The following is a 19,181-nucleotide window of genomic DNA, read 5'->3' on the forward strand; positions in this document are numbered from 1 at the left end:
CATTTAGTCTTTGCATTAATAAATTTCAATTAAATATAAACAAATAAAATTTATAAGAAATAGACATTAATTTATTTTGATTATCATCAAATTGTTTTGCTTAATGAGTTTCATGATCGTCAAAGTATTTGAATTCAATTGTTCATTAACCTACAATAACTCAATATATTCAGTTTAAAGTGATAGAGAAGACTATAAAATAAATTAGATTGATTTTTTTTGATCGAAAGTGAGTTATCCTATTTTCATCTTGTTATATATCATCAAGACATCTAATCAATATGTTCTTCATTATTTCACTGTATACAATATTAGTCACGTTCATAGGCACGTTTTTGATTTCATCAATATTTTTTAATAATTATATATTTTTGAACTTCGGAAGCAAGAACACAGAACAAACAAAGGAACATAAAACAAAAATGAAGGGACGAAAAAGAAAATTGGAAGAGAATTATCTCTGTCTCGTGTTTTTATTTATTTTGAAAATGAGAGAGAATGTAGATGTAGACATATAAATAGGGGAATTGAAATGTTTTTGGGCCATTAATTCAAAAATTAATTTTTTTCTTAATGAAGTATTAAGTTCATAAATTAGAATTTAAGTTGTAAATGTAACCACTTAGTACCAAAAAATGTTAAAAACTAATATATGACATTAATTCTATTAATTAGAGTCATTGATCTCAACATTTCAGAAATTGAAAAGATTCAAATAATAACAATTTTAATTAGCATTTTTCCAACAACTTTTCCTATAATCATGTTTTATTTTCATTTGTTCATTCTCCTAACAATTAGAGATAGGGGCAAATTAACTTGTACTATAATTCAAAAATTAATTTTTTTTCTTAATGAAGTATTAAGTTCATAAATTAGAATTTAAGTTGTAAATGTAACCACTTAGTACCAAAAAATGTTAAAAACTAATATATGACATTAATTCTATTAATTAGAGTCATTGATCTCAACATTTCAGAAATTGAAAAGATTCAAATAATAACAATTTTAATTAGGATTTTTCCAACAACTTGTCCTATGACCATGTTTTATTTGCATTTGTTCATTCTCCTAACAATTAGAGATAGAGGCAAATTAACTTGTACTATAGACTGAAGTTAATAATTAAAGAAATGTTAAGAGGCAAATTATCATTTTCAAACATCAAACCCTTAAAAATGAAAAATAGATAATCATTAAGAACTTACCAAATTAAAATTGAAACTCAACTCTCTATAACCAAATGAACATTAAGTATACAGAAAATGAGGATCGATCCGTGATGTTCTAAAAATCCCATAATTGAGTTGGGTTATCAAATTGCAAAATAAAATAAATTTCATATATGTATATGAGGTTGGGGGTTTTCAATTGAAATTTCAACAAAAATTACAATGTATTAAAATGAAAGGAGATGGAAGAAATTCATTACTACTCGGAGAATGAACTTTTTAGCATCGATATATGATCGGTGAAGGTGGTAATCTAGCGCATAGAAAGAGTTGAACGACCTTAATTTCTAAATAACAAATGACCTCTAATTTTCAAATAAAGCAGAATTAACCAACCATCAACTTAAGAAAAAAAAATATGGATATTTAGGCAATTAAAATTCTAAATAGAACCATCAGATATTCAAATTGAAACAACCCGAAAACAAAGGGAAAAAAATATATCATAAGACCACATAGTCTAGCCACTAACTGGAAAAAAAAACCTGGAATTGAGTGAACCCAATGAAGAGAAAAGAAAGAAGCTTCTACGCCCTTAATGGTGGTGGTGAGCATTGATATTGAATTTTCAAAGTAGAATAACTAAGTGAAACAATAAGTTTTCAATTGGTTGCAACAATCAGGAAAGTTATAAAACATCGAAATCTCTTTTTTTTTTTTTATTGAATCAAAATCTAACAGTAATACTACTATTAAAAAGATAAGACATTAACTCAAACTATCGATTATGAAATAACCATTTGCTTCAACTATTACATATCTATAAAGATGCTTTCTCAAAATTTTGGTTATTTTCTATTACTATATACTAAATCAGTAGCATTGACTGCTGATGTGTCGTATCCTAAAACATCTAATGCTGATGTGTAAGCAGTATATTTATTCTAAAATCTAAGCTTTGAAGTATTGAAACTGGCGTACAAATTCAAACTGCTTTCCTATAAAACAAAAATAAGAATCTCAACTACTTCTCCCCACTCTATCACTACGGAAAAACCGCTCAATCCAACTGCATCGACTGATCCCAATTTATTCTCCTCAATTCAAGTTTATTAGATTTCCTTCTATTTCTGTGCCTGTTAAGAGAACGATAATGTTTGGCCAGGCTACAGATTACTTCCCCATGTTTTCCATCAGATTTTAGAAACCAAGAGAAAGGGGAAACAACGACTCCAGAGCTTGGTATTTCTTTTGACGGTGAAATCTTTGTTGTTTCAGGCATGGTCCTAGGATCAGTTCCTTCTTGGCAAGAGTCCTCTTTCTCCTCCAATTTTGTAGAGCTTTTACTAATTTGTCTCTCACACAGTTCATTTTTGTTGTATTTTTTCTCACAATTGTGTTTTTTTAACAAAATAAAAATTGATACAGGGTCCATACCTAGGGTCTCATTTGAGCAGATTAAGCTACAAATCAAATTTGGAGAAATTTTAGAGTAATACTTCTGGAGTAATACTCCCGGCCAATCAAAATTGTGATAGAATTTCACTACATGGATATGATTGGTGGAAAGAGAAATACATATACACGTGTTATGGATTGAGTGGTAGGGAGTATTAATCCAAGAGTACCTTAAAATTTTCCATCAAATTGGGAGTTCCACAGCCTCTCCAGCAATCCTTGGATATTGAAAGGGTAAACTCCCTAGACATTCTTCGTCTGGTTAGATTTACCATCCATATTAACGTGTTAACCGATCTGATCTGCCCAGGGATTTTACATGAGCGCCTTCATTAATCCCCGAATCCTGCGTATAGTAGGTTTACTAATTCATAGATTCCTCATGCCTACCTTGCAATTTTTTTATCTACACTTCTGATTCAATTGATGTTGCAATTTTTTTACAGGGATTAACAAAAGAAGCAGCTTTATATTGCTTTCTCAAAATTGATTACTGTTGTTGAAGAGTTGAAGTTGTCTACCTCTAAACTGGAAAATTTAATGATTAATCTACTCTATAACATAGAACGGTTGAAGCTTGATAAACATGTATTTGCTAGAATATGTAATCAAATACTAATATATGTATGACATAGTGAGTTAGCTTTTTACTATTTAATGGGCATTTTGGTGGAAGGGTCACTTTCGCTGTTTAAATAATTCAAGTATTCCTAGACATCACTTTTGCTGTCCTCCACATTCTCATTTATTTGGTGATATGTATTTCTTTAGTCATCGATGATGATTTGCTTCTTTTTTATTCTAATTGACTTCAACTTTGGGTTTAGTTAAATTCTTTCAACTTTAATGGGTCCCAAAAAAACATGTTAAGAGAATGCTTGTGGAGTACCAATTTTTTTCTACTCTAACCATAAACGTTGGTGGTCGTTAGTTTCACAATTTGTAACAAATTTTATATCACGATAGAGTTGGCATCGTATTTCCATACTGCTTTTTAATCCCAAAAAATCGTTTTTTTTTTTTTTTTTTTTTTTTTTTTTTTTTTGTAATTGAGGTTCCGAATATTTTGTCCTTTCATCTAATCAAATGGTGTGTTTTTATTGATTGATTGTTAGTTACAACAAGGCAGCAACAGGAGCAACTACTACACAGTAAGGAAAAGTTGTAGGCTGCAAAATTTAGACCATTTGGAGGCATGAGGCTTTCTCTTCTATCAGAAGGAACTCCTCCCCCAGCAAACAAAGTTAACATCAAGAAATTGTAAAACCAGTTCTGAAGACATAGGGAGTGAAAGGGTGGAGGCGTGAATGGAGATACATGAACATAAACTTATGTGCATCTTCTACAATCTTTCAGGCTTCCATGACATGGCAAGCATAAAAGAAAGGATGCATTGCTCAAATATATTCCTGTATACACGTGTTTTTTATAGGATGCAAAAGATGATATACATTTTTTTTATTTTCTTTTAATTTTTTTCCACTTGTGTATATGTGTTTTGATCCGTTATTGATGAGTGCTAATATGATAAGTGGGGTGAAAAATAACGTGATTTATAATTTCATATATTATTTTGTTAATAATGACTAAAAATTGGTTCAAGTTTCAAACTACAAGTTATAAATTTTAGAAGTAAAATTGCATCATTTTACCACTAGGAATAAAATCACAATTGATTATTAATATTGAAAGTATTTTTATACTTTACCTAAGGACAAACTGTCAAATACATTCTTTTGGTGGAATTTTATAAATTTACCGCTTGATGTTATTATTTTTAAATATTACTTCTAGCGTGATAAGATATTTCATGCTACTATAATTACTTACCATATTGTTTTTGGAGTGTAGGCATAATAGCACCCAGATCGGATTCATTTTGATATTCTTAGCATGGATAAGCAGTTCATTCATTGTAAAGTGAGTATTTCCGGCAATACTCCCTTTTTTATTACCCTTGTGTATGCTGACCCTATCTTGTCTAATCGAAAACGGCTCTGGGAGGTTCTCTATTCTATGAGTGTCAGCATTTCGGAGCCCTGGTTTGTGGCGGGTGACTTCAATGATATCGCCTTTATGAGTGATCAGAGAGGGGGATCCAATCATTATGTTAATCGCTGTCTGCATCACAAGAATAGTATGGATTTATGTGGGCTTTCCGATCTGGGGGCTTCTGGTCATAAATTCACTTGGAAGCGTAATAATACTTTTGTTCGATTGGACAAAGTCTACGCTAATGTTTTAGCTCTAACTTCCTTCCCCGAGTGCTCTGTGTTGAACCTCCCATTCCGTCATTCGGATCATTGTCCTATTTTGTTTAGACTTTTGAGAGGTAAGCATCCTAGGGGTAAGAGACCGTTCCGGTATCAGTTGGCTTGGGAGTCCCATCCTAAGTTTAAAGAGTTCGTTCATGAGAGTTGGAGACCTCATTCGTATGTACTGCAAGCTGCTGAAGGGTTCAGGAATAAGGTGCAGGGGTGGAATAGGAATGTGTTTGGGCATATTATCAGAAGGAAGAACAAGTTATTAAAGAGGATGGAGGGCATTCAACGCAGGTTGGAGGGGAGGTTTGATCATAGCCTTGAGGGCCTCCTCAGAACCCTTCAGAAGGAGCTGGAGGCTGTGCTTAGGCAGGAGGAGTTCCTTTGGTTCCAGAAGTCTCGGAAGTCCTGGATTAGAGATGGCGATCGTAATACCAAATACTTCCATCTCTCTACCCTGATTAGAAGGAAGAGAAATAGAATTGAGGCCATTAAGGATTCTAATGGTGATTGGGTTTATGAAGATGAGGTTATTCGAAACTTAGCCCTGGATTTCTACAGAGAGCTGTTCAAAGAGGAACCTGTTCTTTTGGAGAGGGCTCACTCTATTGCTACATTTCCTTTAATCAGTGAGGATTGTAGTCAGGAGGCCTTTCAACCTATTTCCCGAAAAGAGATTGACCAAGCTATCTTCAGCATTGGGGCTTCTAAAGCTCCTGGGATTGATGGTCTTCCGGCGGGCTTTTACCATAAGCATTGGGATGTAGTGAAGGAAGGCATCTATAATTTTGTCTTGGGGGTGTTCAGTGGTTCGAAGGATATTGAGCTGGTTAATAGAACCCTCCTGGTTCTGATTCCTAAGATTGATAAGCCTTCTTCCTTTTTGCATATGAGACCTATCAGTCTTTGTAATGTTCTTTACAAAACTGTTACAAAGATTGTGGCTAATAGAATCCGTGGCATTCTTCCTGCGATCATTTGTCAGAATCAGGGTAGCTTTGTGCCTGGTAGACAAATGATGGATAATGTGGTGATCGCCCAAGAGATGGTCCACACGATGAAGATTAGGAAGGGGAGGAAAGGCATTGTGGCTCTGAAGCTGGATTTAGAGAAGGCCTATGATCGAATTAATTGGGATTTCTTGATGGAGAGCCTTGAGAGAGCTAGAATCCCGGACAGCTGGAGAAGTTTAATTAAGGTATGTATTTCTTCTCCTGTGTTTCAAGTTATGGTCAATGGGGATATGTCGGAGGAATTTTCCCCGGGCAGAGGAATCCGTCAGGGGGATCCTATGAGCCCTTTCCTTTTTGTTATTGCTATGGAGAGGCTCTCTCACCTGATTCAGGATGCGATTGATAATGGGAGTTTCCACCCTGTGGCGATCAACAGCTTCTGTCCCCAGGTGACTCACTTATTCTTTGCAGATGATGTCCTTATCTTTCTTGAGGGTAATGAGGAGCAGTTGAGAGTCATTATGGATATTCTGGATTGTTTTTGTTCGGCCTCTGGGCAGAAGCTTAATATCCAGAAATCTAGGATGATGTGCTCTAAGAATATGAATCAGAGAGTCTGTAAGAGATTAAGTGATCTCTCAGGTATTCCTCTTACTGATTCTCTTGGGAAGTATCTGGGCGTTCCCCTCCATAGTGAGCGTGTGTCTAAAGGCTCCTTCAAAGAGACTTTGGATAAAGCTAATTCGAAGTGTGCCACTTGGAAAGCCAAGACTCTGTCTCTCGCTGGCCGCCTCACGTTAATTCAATCTGTTAATTGTGCTGCTCCCAATCACATCATGCAGGCTTGTAAGCTTCCGGATCCTGTGCTTAATGATCTTGACAAGATTAACCGTAGGTTCCTGTGGGGGGAAGCTGCGGAGGGCAGGAAGATCCATCTTGTGCCTTGGAGTGAGGTTTGCCAGCCTAAAGATTCTGGGGGTCTGGGTATTAGGAAAGCAAAGGACAATAATAAAGTTTTATTAATGAAACTCCTTTGGCGTATGTGGCAAAACCCCTCCTCTCTTTGGGTTCGCCTCCTTTGTGGTAAGTATCGGAAAGACAAAATCTTCGGGGGCCCGAAAGAGAGAGTTGCTAATTGTTCCTTCCTCTGGAAAGGACTTAGTGCTGTGTTTGATGAGTTCTGCTCGGGAGTTGGCCTGGAGGTGGGGAATGGTAAGTCCATTAGTTTCTGGTTTGATAACTGGATTGGGGATAAACCGTTAATTGAGGTGTGTTCTTCCCCCCCGCCTAGTGATATACGCAACTGGAGGATTGCCGATGTGGTTGACTCGGAAGGGGACTGGATCTGGTCAAAGTTTGATACTTTCTTTAGCCTTGAGACTCTCCTTAGAATGCGGGGAGTGAAGGTGAGTAATCAAGAGGAAGACTTGGATAGGCACTGTTGGGCGCTGACTAACAATGGAGTTTATTCTTGCAAATCGGCCTTTGAAGCTTTCTCTCTCTTTAGATCTGATCCTCCCTCGGATGTGTGGAAGTCGATTTGGACCCTTAAAGTTCCTTTCCGTATTAGGAGTTTCCTGTGGCTGGGCGTTAAGGACAGGCTTCTTACTAATTCGGATAGGCACAGAAGGCACTTGGCTGATTCTCGAGCTTGCAGTAGATGCAGAGGCCATGTTGAGACTTTGTGCCATGCTCTTAGAGATTGCTCTAATAGTAAAGAGGTTTGGAGGAAAATTCTCCCACACCATATTTTCTCTTCCTTCATGGCACATTCTGAGGTCGACTGGTTCTCTGATGGTGTTAGAGGAAAGTTGCTTCCATACATGGAGCATGGTGACATTTTCTTTGCTATTATCTGTCACCAAGTTTGGAAATGGAGAAACGAGGAGATTTTTGGAGATAAAACTGTTTTTATGACAAACTTAGCTGATTTATTCTCGAAAAAACTTTTCTCTATTATCGATAGTTTCAAAGGAGAGTCCCTTGCCAGAGCCTCTCAGTGTTGTGATGTCCATCTCGTGGGATGGAGCAGGCCAAGAGAGGGGGTTGTGAAGCTGAATACTGATGGTTCCTGCCTCAGTAACGGTAAGATTGCGGCTGGAGGTGTGCTTAGAGATGTAGGGGGCGTCTGGCTTTCTGGGTTCTCCCAGAATTTAGGGTTGGGTTCTTCCTTTTCTGCGGAGCTCTGGGCTATTCTTACTGGAATCAATCTTGCTAAAAGGCTGGGTGTTAAGAGGCTCTCTGTGGAGTCTGATAATTTGGAAGCAATCAAAATGATTTCTGAGAATCATTCTATGGGTCTTAACAGTCGCAACATCATCAAAGCTATTATAAGGCTTTGCTCCTCCTTTGAGTTCGTAGAGTTCATACACATTTTTAGAGAGCAGAATCGTGTTGCTGATCGCTTGGCGGCGGCGGGCCATGAAGGGACGTTAGGCGTTACTACCCTTCCTGTTTCCCCTAGTTTCATCTCTCATCTTCTCTTAGAAGATAGGATTGGGGTTAGCTTCCCTAGGCTAATTCCTGGGTAGTTTGTTGTTATTCATTTTTCTTTTCCTTTTCTACCAAAAAAAAAAGAAGAAAGAAAATAATACTAGGTTATTTGATAAAATTTACACTATACATTTACATAATCTTGCTGCATATAGTTGATTAATTTTCAGGGACCATGGTCATGATCAGTCTTGCCATGCATCTTTAATAAATTCAACATTTTTTTTTTGTACTTATACATGTTTAAATAAAGGGTGTTGTACATGATTATTATAATTGGTTACAAAATTACAATTAAATCATATCATTAAAATTACTTTTTAATATCTCATTATTTTCATATATATAAAAAATAAAGTATGATTTTATATCTTAATTAAAAAAAATTTAGACCTCAATTCTAAATCCTTAATTTATAAACATTAATTTTTCTTTTGTATTTTATATAAACATTACTTTTTAAAATATATTAAAAACAATGATTTTATTAGTTTGATATAATTGTAAATAAATTTTTAAAAGTGAATTTTTTATTTATATTTCTCTTAAATAAAAGGAAAATGATCATCTTATCATATATAATTGTGAAAGCAAGTTTTTTTTTTGTTGTTTATTAGTCAATAAGACCCAATTTGTTTGAATAAATATATAAACAGTGGAAGTCCTAAGCAATTCTTTAATGAAATTGAGAATTCAATTAATTGTTTCATTGGATCAGATAGTATATGGATGGATTAGTATTATTACAAAATGAGTACTTAATTATAGATAAAAAAAATTGAAAAGAATTATAGATAATTAAAAAAACTAATATAATATACAATATCACTTTCATAAATATTCAATTTTAGATATTCAATTAGAATATACTAATTACTATTATTAAGGTATTGAATTTAAAATAAATTTGTAAAATTGATAATTTTATCCATTAGAATGTATAAATTACTATAATAAGGTTGTTATTTTATAAGCAGAAAGTTTAAAATAGATAACTTAATAAAAGAACAAAAATATTCATATTTCATCAACAACATTTTATGTTGTGAAATAGATAAGTTTTTGCCAATATTTTATATGTTGATTAAAATTTTAATATGTAAATTTGTAGATATTTATATAATGGTGGCGAAATTAAATAAAAAAAACCGTGCAAAGCACGGGTCTAAAACTAGTTTATAATCTAAATATAGAGTTTATTATGGAAAAAACGAAAAAAGTGAGAAAATGAAGGGACTTTGAGGTTTAAAGACCATTAATAGATGGAGTTTTATGGAAGAAACATAAAATGTGGGAAGCAGAAGGGATTATGAGATTTAAAAGCCATTAATAGATAAAGTTTAAATTGGAAAGAGACATGTAGCATAACACGTCATAAAAAAAGATGACGTGGAAGCTTGAGAAAATGTCTAGAGATTATAACAACTATGTAGCTTGACACCTCATAAAAAAAGATGACTTGGAAGCATGAGAAAAAGTATAGAGAGTTCAACTTTTATCAAGGTCGTTCATGTGCATGCGCAGAAGGGGCGCTTGTCTAAGGCCTAGGGAAAAAGCATTATTAAGCTATTGATCTTTCATTTTTTGGTTCATTAAACTTTTGATCTTTTTATTTGGATACATTAAGCACCTGATCATTTGTTTTTTTTATCTCATTAAGCCATTTACGACCAAATTAGTAAGTTATGAACACCTAATTCTGTTAAAAATACATTATCAACTTCATCTGTATTTGAAATTATTAAAAAGAAATATTTGTTACAGTTTGAATTAAGATTTTTACAGTTTTCCTATATCCACATTACACATCCAAAACTGCTTTTAAACAGTGAAAAAATACAAATTTCGAATGCATGTGTAATTAATAAGAGTCTGCTAACCAAATTTTATGTTCAAAATTACTTTTTTTTGTCATAAATGGCTTAATGAGACCAAAAATAAATGACCAGGGGTTTAATATATCTAAATAAAAGATCAAAGGCTTAATGAACCGAAAAATGAAAGATCAGAGGCCTAATGATGCTTTTTGCCTACATATATAAGTTAGATCTTAAAAGACGCAACAACAATAATTATAAGTTTAAACAATTGCAGTACACATCCATGGTCAAGGGAGAAAGAAATCTAAAAGTAACACTTCTTATAAAAAAAATGGATAAGGAGCAAAAATGCCCCTAACGTTTATGGTCTGGAGTAATTTTACTCCTAACGTCTAAAATTGTGCAATTTTACCTCCAACGTTGGCAGTCAATAGCAATTTTACCCCTAACCTTGTCAAGTTAGGTCAATTTGAGAAATAATTCATCAAACTGTCTTCTCGATCACGAATCTTGTCATTTACACTTCACATGTGAGTCATATTTATCACTCATTAGTAACAAATCATAAACTTATGATTATATGTGATTTTAAAAAAAAATTAAAAATATATTGACTATTATACGAGTTGTACAAAAAAAAATTTCAAAAAATTCACCGAATTTATAAATATTAATCTCCAATTTTATTATTAAATCACAGAAAATATAGAATCTTTTTTTAAAAAACGAACTAATATGCAATTGGTGCAGAATAAGAAATAAAATATCTATGTTTTATAATAATGTTTAAAATTGATCCAACTTGCCAATGTTAGGGGTAAAATTGCTTTTGCCTGCCAAGATTAGGGGTAAAATTACATCATTTTAGACATTAGGAGTAAAATTGCTCCTGACTGTAAACGTTATGGGTATTTGCACCTTATCCCTAAAAAATATAGAAATTAAATCTCAAAATATGCTACGACAATAATCATAGATCTCAACACACATCCATGGTCCAAGGGGGGAGGGGCCCAAAATTACCATTTTTATGAAAAAACACAGAAATCTCACTTTTATAGCATATTGATGACAATGTTTTTATTAGTAAATAGGTACTTAAATCAAAATAAAGTGTTCTCACTACAAGAAAATAACAGTTACAATGACATTTTACCAACGACAGTTAAGTCATTGTAATAACTGCGACATACCTACGATTTACATATAAAACTATTCAATCCAGATTATATATCAATATACCAAGATAATGGCAACGATGCCAACAACAGAAATTACCAACGACATATATCATGGGTAATTGCATTGACAATACATGTCATTGCAATGTGGTTGGAATTAGAGACAATATACCAACCACATACCAATAATTTATCCCAAACAAGTGGTTACAGAATTATAAAATAAAAGTTACAGAAGTATAAATTAAAAGTTACCAACGATTTACCCTCCATAATGAAAAACCCATAGTTTGGCTAATTCCAAAATTTTACCTCTCAATACTATTGAATAAAATATTTTCACTCTCTCACTTTCTCTCTCTACTTTTCAATCTCTCTAGATCCTAAACTAGGAGACACCGATGGAACTCCTCCGACTACGCCATCTCCTTATTTTCCCCAATCTCCCTTTCTACATCATTTTCCCCTAACTCTCTCCCTACTTTGTTTTCCCCATAAGCAGGTTAACTCTTATGCCTAATCTTCTTTCAAATACAGTTTAGTAACTCGTTTTTCTAGTTGAATCATCCACAAAATAAGTAATAGGGTCTGGGCTTTCTTTGATTAGAGGAGGAATACGATAAAAGGCCTAAAATATAGGGGTTTTATAAGAAAGAGTAGAAGACGAAGCAACTACTTCGTTTCTCTCTAAGCAGCCGTCAACGTGAAGACACATTTTGCGGATTTTACAGATTCTAATTGCCTATTGTAAGTATTTTTATCAAGTTGGTGAAGGCAGATTCTAATTACCTATTCTGCAGATTGGTGATGCTCTTGCTGTTTCAGGTATGTGTACCACAATATGAATGTCTTTTCTCTAACTTTCTTTAGTCCATCTTTAAAAGATTTGAATGTTTTTGGTTTTTATAATGTCTATGTTTTTCTACTTAACCACAAGCTCTTTTTGCCTAAATGAATTCTTAATCTGGTCCTCGTATGAAATATTTGATTAGTCATTGTAGCAAAAGACTGTCATTCTAGGTTATCAGTCTTTTAGTTTATCTTTCCTAGTAATTGTTGGGGTTTAGTGTCCTATAGACAATTGTGGTAGGATATAAACTATTTGTGAATGGATTGTTCATAATCATTTGTTTTATAAGATATAGTAAATAAAACTATATAAAGACATGAATCTTTTATCAGAACTAATTAAGTTAAATAAAAGGAATCCCAAGTTTATTTAAGTGATCATAAAGTGTGCATACAAGTATGAAGTGAGACTAAACTTTATAATAAACCAATAAACTTAAAACAACCCCAAATCAAGTAATGTGTTTATGAGATTAACGTATTGCTGTTGAGACTTGCACGTAACAATGTCTTCTGTTGTGAACAGCGAGCTGATCTCACGAGCTTTAGATATGAAGATATCTAGACAGTTACATAGATCCGGTGAAGGGGTTCATTAGGATTGGAGACTCGACTTGAGATAACAGGATGGATGGATTTATCTAGTGTCACCTGTTTTATCTCAAATGGTATTAGTAGGTATAAGTAATTCACAGACTCAAATAAAGATTAATTAGTGATTTTGGATTATGGAATGTGATGCTTTGATTCTGTGTGAGCATGATCCGATATGGGGGGAGGGGGCTGGGGTGTGCGAGAGCAAGGTTGGGTATCACACAAAGTAATTGCAGGATAGTTAATGTTAGATTGAACATTTGTCACTCCTAATATATATATATATATATATATATATATATATATATATATATATATATATATATATATATATTGGTGAGATCCAATGTGACAAGGAGTTAGGGTGTAACAATGAGCTTATTGTATGACATAACAAAACTACGTAGTTTTGATGATAATTAAAAAGGGTAAGGTGACAAATTTGTAAATAAAATGAAAGAGAGAATAAAGAAAATTGTTTTATTTCTTTTCTTTAAAATACATTTTCCCGACATCTCTAACATCGTTTTTCGAAATTTTTTATACTATTAGACTCGTCTAAATTAGACGGTCATTTTAAGATCCATGAAGCTCAAGTAAAAAAATTTCCGGTGAACGGAATCCGGGTGGACGTTTTCCGGCGAGAAAAAAAGTGCCCAGAAAAATTCTCAAAAAAATCCAAAAAATGTAAAATATTATTCTAAGAAACTTTAATTCTTGGATCGAAGCGGGATTTCTTACGGTTTAGTCCCAATAAAACTTTTTCCTTAACTTTATCCATTTTACATGCTTCAACAATTTATTGGGTCAAAACTGTAAGGAATCTCGCTTTGAGGAAAGAATTAAAGTTTCTTAAAATGATGTTTTAAATGTTTTGGAATTTTTTGATAATTTTCTGGGCATATTTTTTTTGTCCTACTTACATTGTTCCAAATCAGTGTACCATTTGTTCCAACATAATACTTATATTGTTCCAACAGAAAATTGTTTTATTTCTTTTCTTTAAAATACATTTTCCCGACATCTCTAATATCGTTTTTCGAAAATTTTTATACTAATTAGACTCGTCTAAATTAGACGGTCATTTTAAGATCCCTGAAGTTCAAGTAAAAAAAATTCCGGTGAACGGAATCCGGGTGGGCGTTTTCTGACGAGAAAAAAAGTGCCCAGAAAATTCTCAAAAAATTCCAAAAAATGTAAAACATTATTCTAAGAAATTTTAATTCTCGAAGCGGGATTTCTTACGGTTTAATCACAATAAAACTTGTTCCTTAATTTTATCCATTTTACATGCTTCAACAATTTATTGGGTCAAAACTATAAGGAATCTGGCTTTGAGCCAAGAATTAAAGTTTCTTAAAATGATGTTTTACATGTTTTGGAATTTTTTGATAATTTTCTGGGCACGTTTTTTGTCCTACTTACATTGTTCCAAATCAGTATACCATTTGTTCCAACATAATACTTATATTGTTCCAACAGAAAAAATGTTTTATTTCTTTTACATTGTTCCAAATCAGTATACCATTTTCCCGATATTTCTAACCTTGTTTTTCGAAAAAATTTATACCATTAGACTCGTCTAAATTAGATGGTCAATTTAAGATCCCTGAAACTCAAGTAAAAAAAATTCCGGTGAACGGAATCCGGGTGGACGTTTTCTGGCGAGAAAAAAAGTATCCAGAAAATTCTCAAAAAATTTCAGAAAATGTAAAACATTATTCTAAGAAACTTTAATTCTTGGGCAGAAGCGGGATTTCTTACGGTTTTGACCCAATAAATTGTTGAAGGATGTAAAATGGATAAAATTAAGGAAACCATTTTATTAGGACTAAACCGTAAGAAATCCTACTTCGACTCAAGAATTAAAGTTTCTCCAAATAATGTTTTACATTTTCTGGAATTATTTGAGAATTTTCTGGGCACTTTCGGATTTTTTTATTGGAAAATGCCTATCTAACCGTCGGATTCCGTTGATTTGGGATTAAACCGTAAGGAATCTCATTTTGAGTCAAGAATTAAAGTTTTTCAGAATAATGTTTTACATTTTTTGAAATTTTTTGAGAATTTTCTGAACATTTTTTTCTTACAGAAAAACAGATCGCCGGATTCCATTCACCGGAAATTTTTTTACCCGAGCTTCTGGGATCTTAAAATGACCGTCTAATTAAGACGAGTCCGACGGTATAAAATTTTTTGTAAAACAAGGTTGGAAAAGTTGGAAAAATGCATTTTAAAGAAAAAAAATAAAACAATTTTCTCTTTCCTTTTATTTACAAATTTGCCACCTCTTTTTGGTTAATTATAAAATTGGTCATTGTCACACAATAAGACTTGTCACACCATAAGAAATGTGTCACACCTGATCTCTCCTCTCTCTCTATATATATATCCATGGGCCTCTTGTGGAAGAATGAACTGAAATCCTTGTAAGGTGATAAGGTTAAGAGTAGAAATGGAGATTTCACTTAATCTATCTATTAAGAGTTAATTCTACCTAAACAAGTAAAGCATACGTATCGATATATATGACTTGACATATTCCATAGTTACAAGATTCGTCTAAGGATATAGCTGATGAAGGATCGAATTATACTGGACCTTATACTGAAAGGTAAAGGTCAGAATCAACCTAACTTCTTATCGCTCTAGGGGAATGAGACGTTTCTGATAAAACAGTCTACACACTCATTTCGTTATATGTTTAGGATTAAATTAATCTAGTAGAATTAATTTAAATAAACATATACGGCTAGCTTTGGTAAGAACCTAATGGGTCACACATGAAGTAAGACTGGAGGAGGGAATGGTAATTTAATGGAGAGAGAGTATAGGGGGCGAAATTTATAGTATATTAATTAGGGTTTTAATTGATTTATTTAGATAAATGTAATTAGATTATATTATGGTTAAATCAATTAATAAGGATAATATTAATTAGATAGTATAATGTGATTATACATCTATATAGTTATCCTAACCTAATTAATTATTCTAATTGGATTAGGATAGTATTTATTTAATATATTGTATTTGATATAAATAATATTTGATAAATACATATTATTATCTAATTGGAAAACCTAAGATAGTTAGGATTCTTATTAACTAAACCTAATTGAATTGGGATTCAATTAACTGAAGACTATAAATAGACCCCTTAGCTTTGAAAAATCGGCCAACACATTTAGAGAAATAGGATTTCTTTTCGTCTCTCGCTCAATTAAATTATTTACTCTATTCCGTATGTTTCTTATTTTCGCGTGGATACCGTTAGAGGCAATCTACACTTGATTGCTATTTGGTTGATTACTAACTTTCGATTTTGATTTCTTGTTTGTGTTCGTGGCCGTGTTCGTGATTGACGTGACATCCACGTGGGCACTTCGTTAGCAACAGTAGATAGTTCATCAACTAAAAGTATTTAGTTCAATCCCTCTTTATATGAAATAACGATTAATGGATATTGGAAAAGGAAATAGACAAAATAGATAAAATTTTATATTTCCGCTGTGCCTAGGCTTGTCTAATTTCCTCCAGTGGTATCAGAGCGAGTGTTAAATCTGTTATTTCATATATGAAAATATTAAATAGTTAAGACGAGATGTTTTATGATTCGATTAAGCTCACAGGTGTCGATGTTCTGGCGTGTTGCCTCTGTCACTTGCATCTGGTTAATCCGACATTGCAGGAATGAAGCAATCTTTAAGGATGTTTCTCCTTCTATTCAACGCTCGAAGATCACCTTCTTTCGAATGATTCGAGAGTCCTTTGCCTCTTCTAAAGGTTTTTGCTCTTCGCGGAGAGATGCTGTTATCTTATCCCATCTTCTGGCTTCTCCTAGACCGCCTCCGGCTCCCAACATTATTCCGGTCCATTGGCTTAAACCTCCTTCGGGCTGGGTTAAAGTCAATGTGGACGGCTCTGCTTTTGGCACTCCTGGCGAGGCAGGAGCGGGAGGTATCTTTCGCAACTACCGAGGCTTTCCAAAGGTTGTTTTGCTTTTTCTACCCCTCCTTCTTTTGCTTATATGACTGAATTGAAAGCCGCTATTTTCACAATTGAATTTGCTTGGGAGAAAAATTGGCATCAGTTTTGGGTTGAGTCAAACTCCATGCACGTAGTTAATCTGCTTAGACATCGCTCCATGGATGTTCCTTGGAGTATTCGACAAGAGTGGTTGTATTGTCTTAGCATTTGCTCTAGGATGAACATTCTTTTTACACACATCTTTAGGGAAGGAAATAGAGTTGCTGATGCTTTGGCAAAGTTTGGAGTCTCTTCCTCAGTGATCAATTGGTGGCATTTCGCTCCTGCTTTTTGCCACAGGTTTATCAATGATGACATTTGTAAAATTTCTCATTTGCGTTTTTTTACCTTTTCTAAACTTTTCTCCTTCCCCCTTCTTCTTGTTTGTTCTCCTTCCTCTTTTCTTGTTCAAACACTCACCTTTTCCTTTTTTAATATATTACGGGTTTGACAGTTCTGGGGCCATGGGTGCTCACCCCACCCAAGTTCTGTCTCGTCCTAATTTCTATAAAAAAATGATTCGGTTAATTAACAAAGGGGTTTGTAGAATTAAACGGTTGATTAAAACAATGTTTGTATGTGTGATATATGTGTTTTGTGGATTAAGGGTTTAGCCGTTTGAATCGTTAAAAAGAGTTAATTAGATTAATCTTTGAAAAACTTGATTTTATTAACGATTTGAACGAAACGGTTAGAATCGATTAATTAGGGATATATATTTAAAAGGTTATATATATGATTATAAATTAGTATATAAAAGTTTTAATTAAAGCTTCAAATTTAAAAGTTAATCCAAAAACAAAATTTTATTAAAGTTTTTCCTTTTGATTTATAAATTAAATTAAAAATAAATAAAAATAAAAATAAAACAATTGAGGTTGAGCTACTGTTTGCGCAGCCCACTTCATTTGTTTTTGGGCGGAATGTTGCTGCCTTTGGCAGCAACATGGCCTAATGTCGCGGATGTGATCCGTGATGGGGATGAGCCCGGTTTTTGTCCCCGTCATGTTTATTTTGTGTTTTTGACGTTTTTGAAAATATTATGGTTTTTCAGAAAACTAAAATTTATATATATAGAATTAATTAATCCACTTAATTTTTATTGTTATTTATTTTAAAATTATATAGATTGAATTGAGTTGTCTAATTAAAGATATTTTGATACGGTTAATTAGACAAACTATTTCATTGATACAAAATTAAAATCTTGAAACAATGAATCAGCCCATATAGGTTTATTGATATATAATGGTTATAATTAATAAAAGGATATGGTGATTATGTGTGTTCTAATTCGATTTTGCAAACCGTTTTTGTGCTTCATAATTATATTCGATATATTAGTTGAACACGTTAAACAGTTTTGGTAAAATGATTAAGCACAATAATTTATAATTTCTCGTCTTAAAAGTTTTGTGTTTTGGAATTGATTTTGTAAAGTTATTTGATGTTTAATTATTTGTATGTGATACGGTTGAATTAAACACATTAAATAATTTTGGTAAAATAATTGAACACAAATAATTAATATTTTGTATAATTATATTTTGAGTGTCTAATTAAGTTTATATTTGATATATTTTAATTAGAATAAAATATAAATGATACAATGTGGTGAAGCTCTTAGCCTAATGGTTAAGAGCTTACCTATGCCTTGAGAGGTCATGGGTTCGAATCACATCCGGGTCTGGTGGAGATTTTTCTTTCTTCTTTAATGTAAGCGCATTGCGCAATTTTTAAAAAAAAAATATAAATGATAAAAAATTAATTAAATGTTAATTTGATACTAAAGTTAATTAAATGTTAAATTGATATTGAGTAAAATTAATTTAAAGGTTAATTTGATTAACTAAAATATTACATAAACTGTTTATGTAATCAACCCCTCTATAATTGTTATTTAGTCTTGGAACCTTTAGAGTTGGGAAACTTCTCTTTTCTCTTGTTAGAACCCTCTATAACAAATGCAGGCACTGTTGAAACACCTTTCCGAGACGTTTGAAGGTGAAGCTGAGTGGAATGTAACTCAGCCTTGTTAAAAGAAAACTCTTCTTAAGAATAACGCTTGAAGGCGAAGCCGACCGAAGAAGCTGAGTAGAATATAACTCAGCATAGATAAAGAAAAAGATTGAAGGCAAAGCCGATAAAGTCAAGCCGTCAGGACAGCGCCAATGATCCGTTGACTAGAAGACAAAGTCCGACACAGGTCTGCAATAATTCAGGAGCCTCGAAAATCCCCCTAGAGACCTTTTCGAGACGCATGGATCAACTGGCATTTGGAAAGAAGACAAAACTGGCACTAGAAGACGAACTTGACGAAAGAAGACGAAACTGGCAAGCCTAACGCCTGCTAAAATCAGACGACAGGATT

At 33.2% G+C, this 19,181-nt stretch overlaps 2 long non-coding RNA genes across 4 annotated transcripts; both read left to right on the plus strand.

Moving 5' to 3' along the window:
- The first annotated feature begins 2,168 nt into the window (after window positions 1-2,168).
- On the plus strand, window positions 2,169-3,618 carry LOC136220560 (uncharacterized). The gene is made up of 3 exons (XR_010684572.1): window positions 2,169-2,864; window positions 2,941-2,985; window positions 3,077-3,618. It is a non-coding gene; the product is annotated as an uncharacterized lncRNA (long non-coding RNA).
- Window positions 3,619-11,713: 8,095 nt separating this feature from the next.
- On the plus strand, window positions 11,714-17,264 carry LOC136220541 (uncharacterized). 3 transcript variants are annotated; one of them, XR_010684560.1, is made up of 4 exons: window positions 11,714-11,840; window positions 11,946-12,163; window positions 16,184-16,201; window positions 16,414-17,264. It is a non-coding gene; the product is annotated as an uncharacterized lncRNA (long non-coding RNA). The 3 variants fall into 3 exon arrangements; XR_010684559.1 differs by having other exon boundaries at window positions 16,175-17,264; XR_010684561.1 differs by having other exon boundaries at window positions 16,181-17,264.
- Window positions 17,265-19,181: the final 1,917 nt, after the last annotated feature.

Source organism: Euphorbia lathyris, chromosome 2 (genome assembly GCF_963576675.1).
Source record: "Euphorbia lathyris chromosome 2, ddEupLath1.1, whole genome shotgun sequence".
NCBI lineage: Eukaryota > Viridiplantae > Streptophyta > Magnoliopsida > Malpighiales > Euphorbiaceae > Euphorbia > Euphorbia lathyris.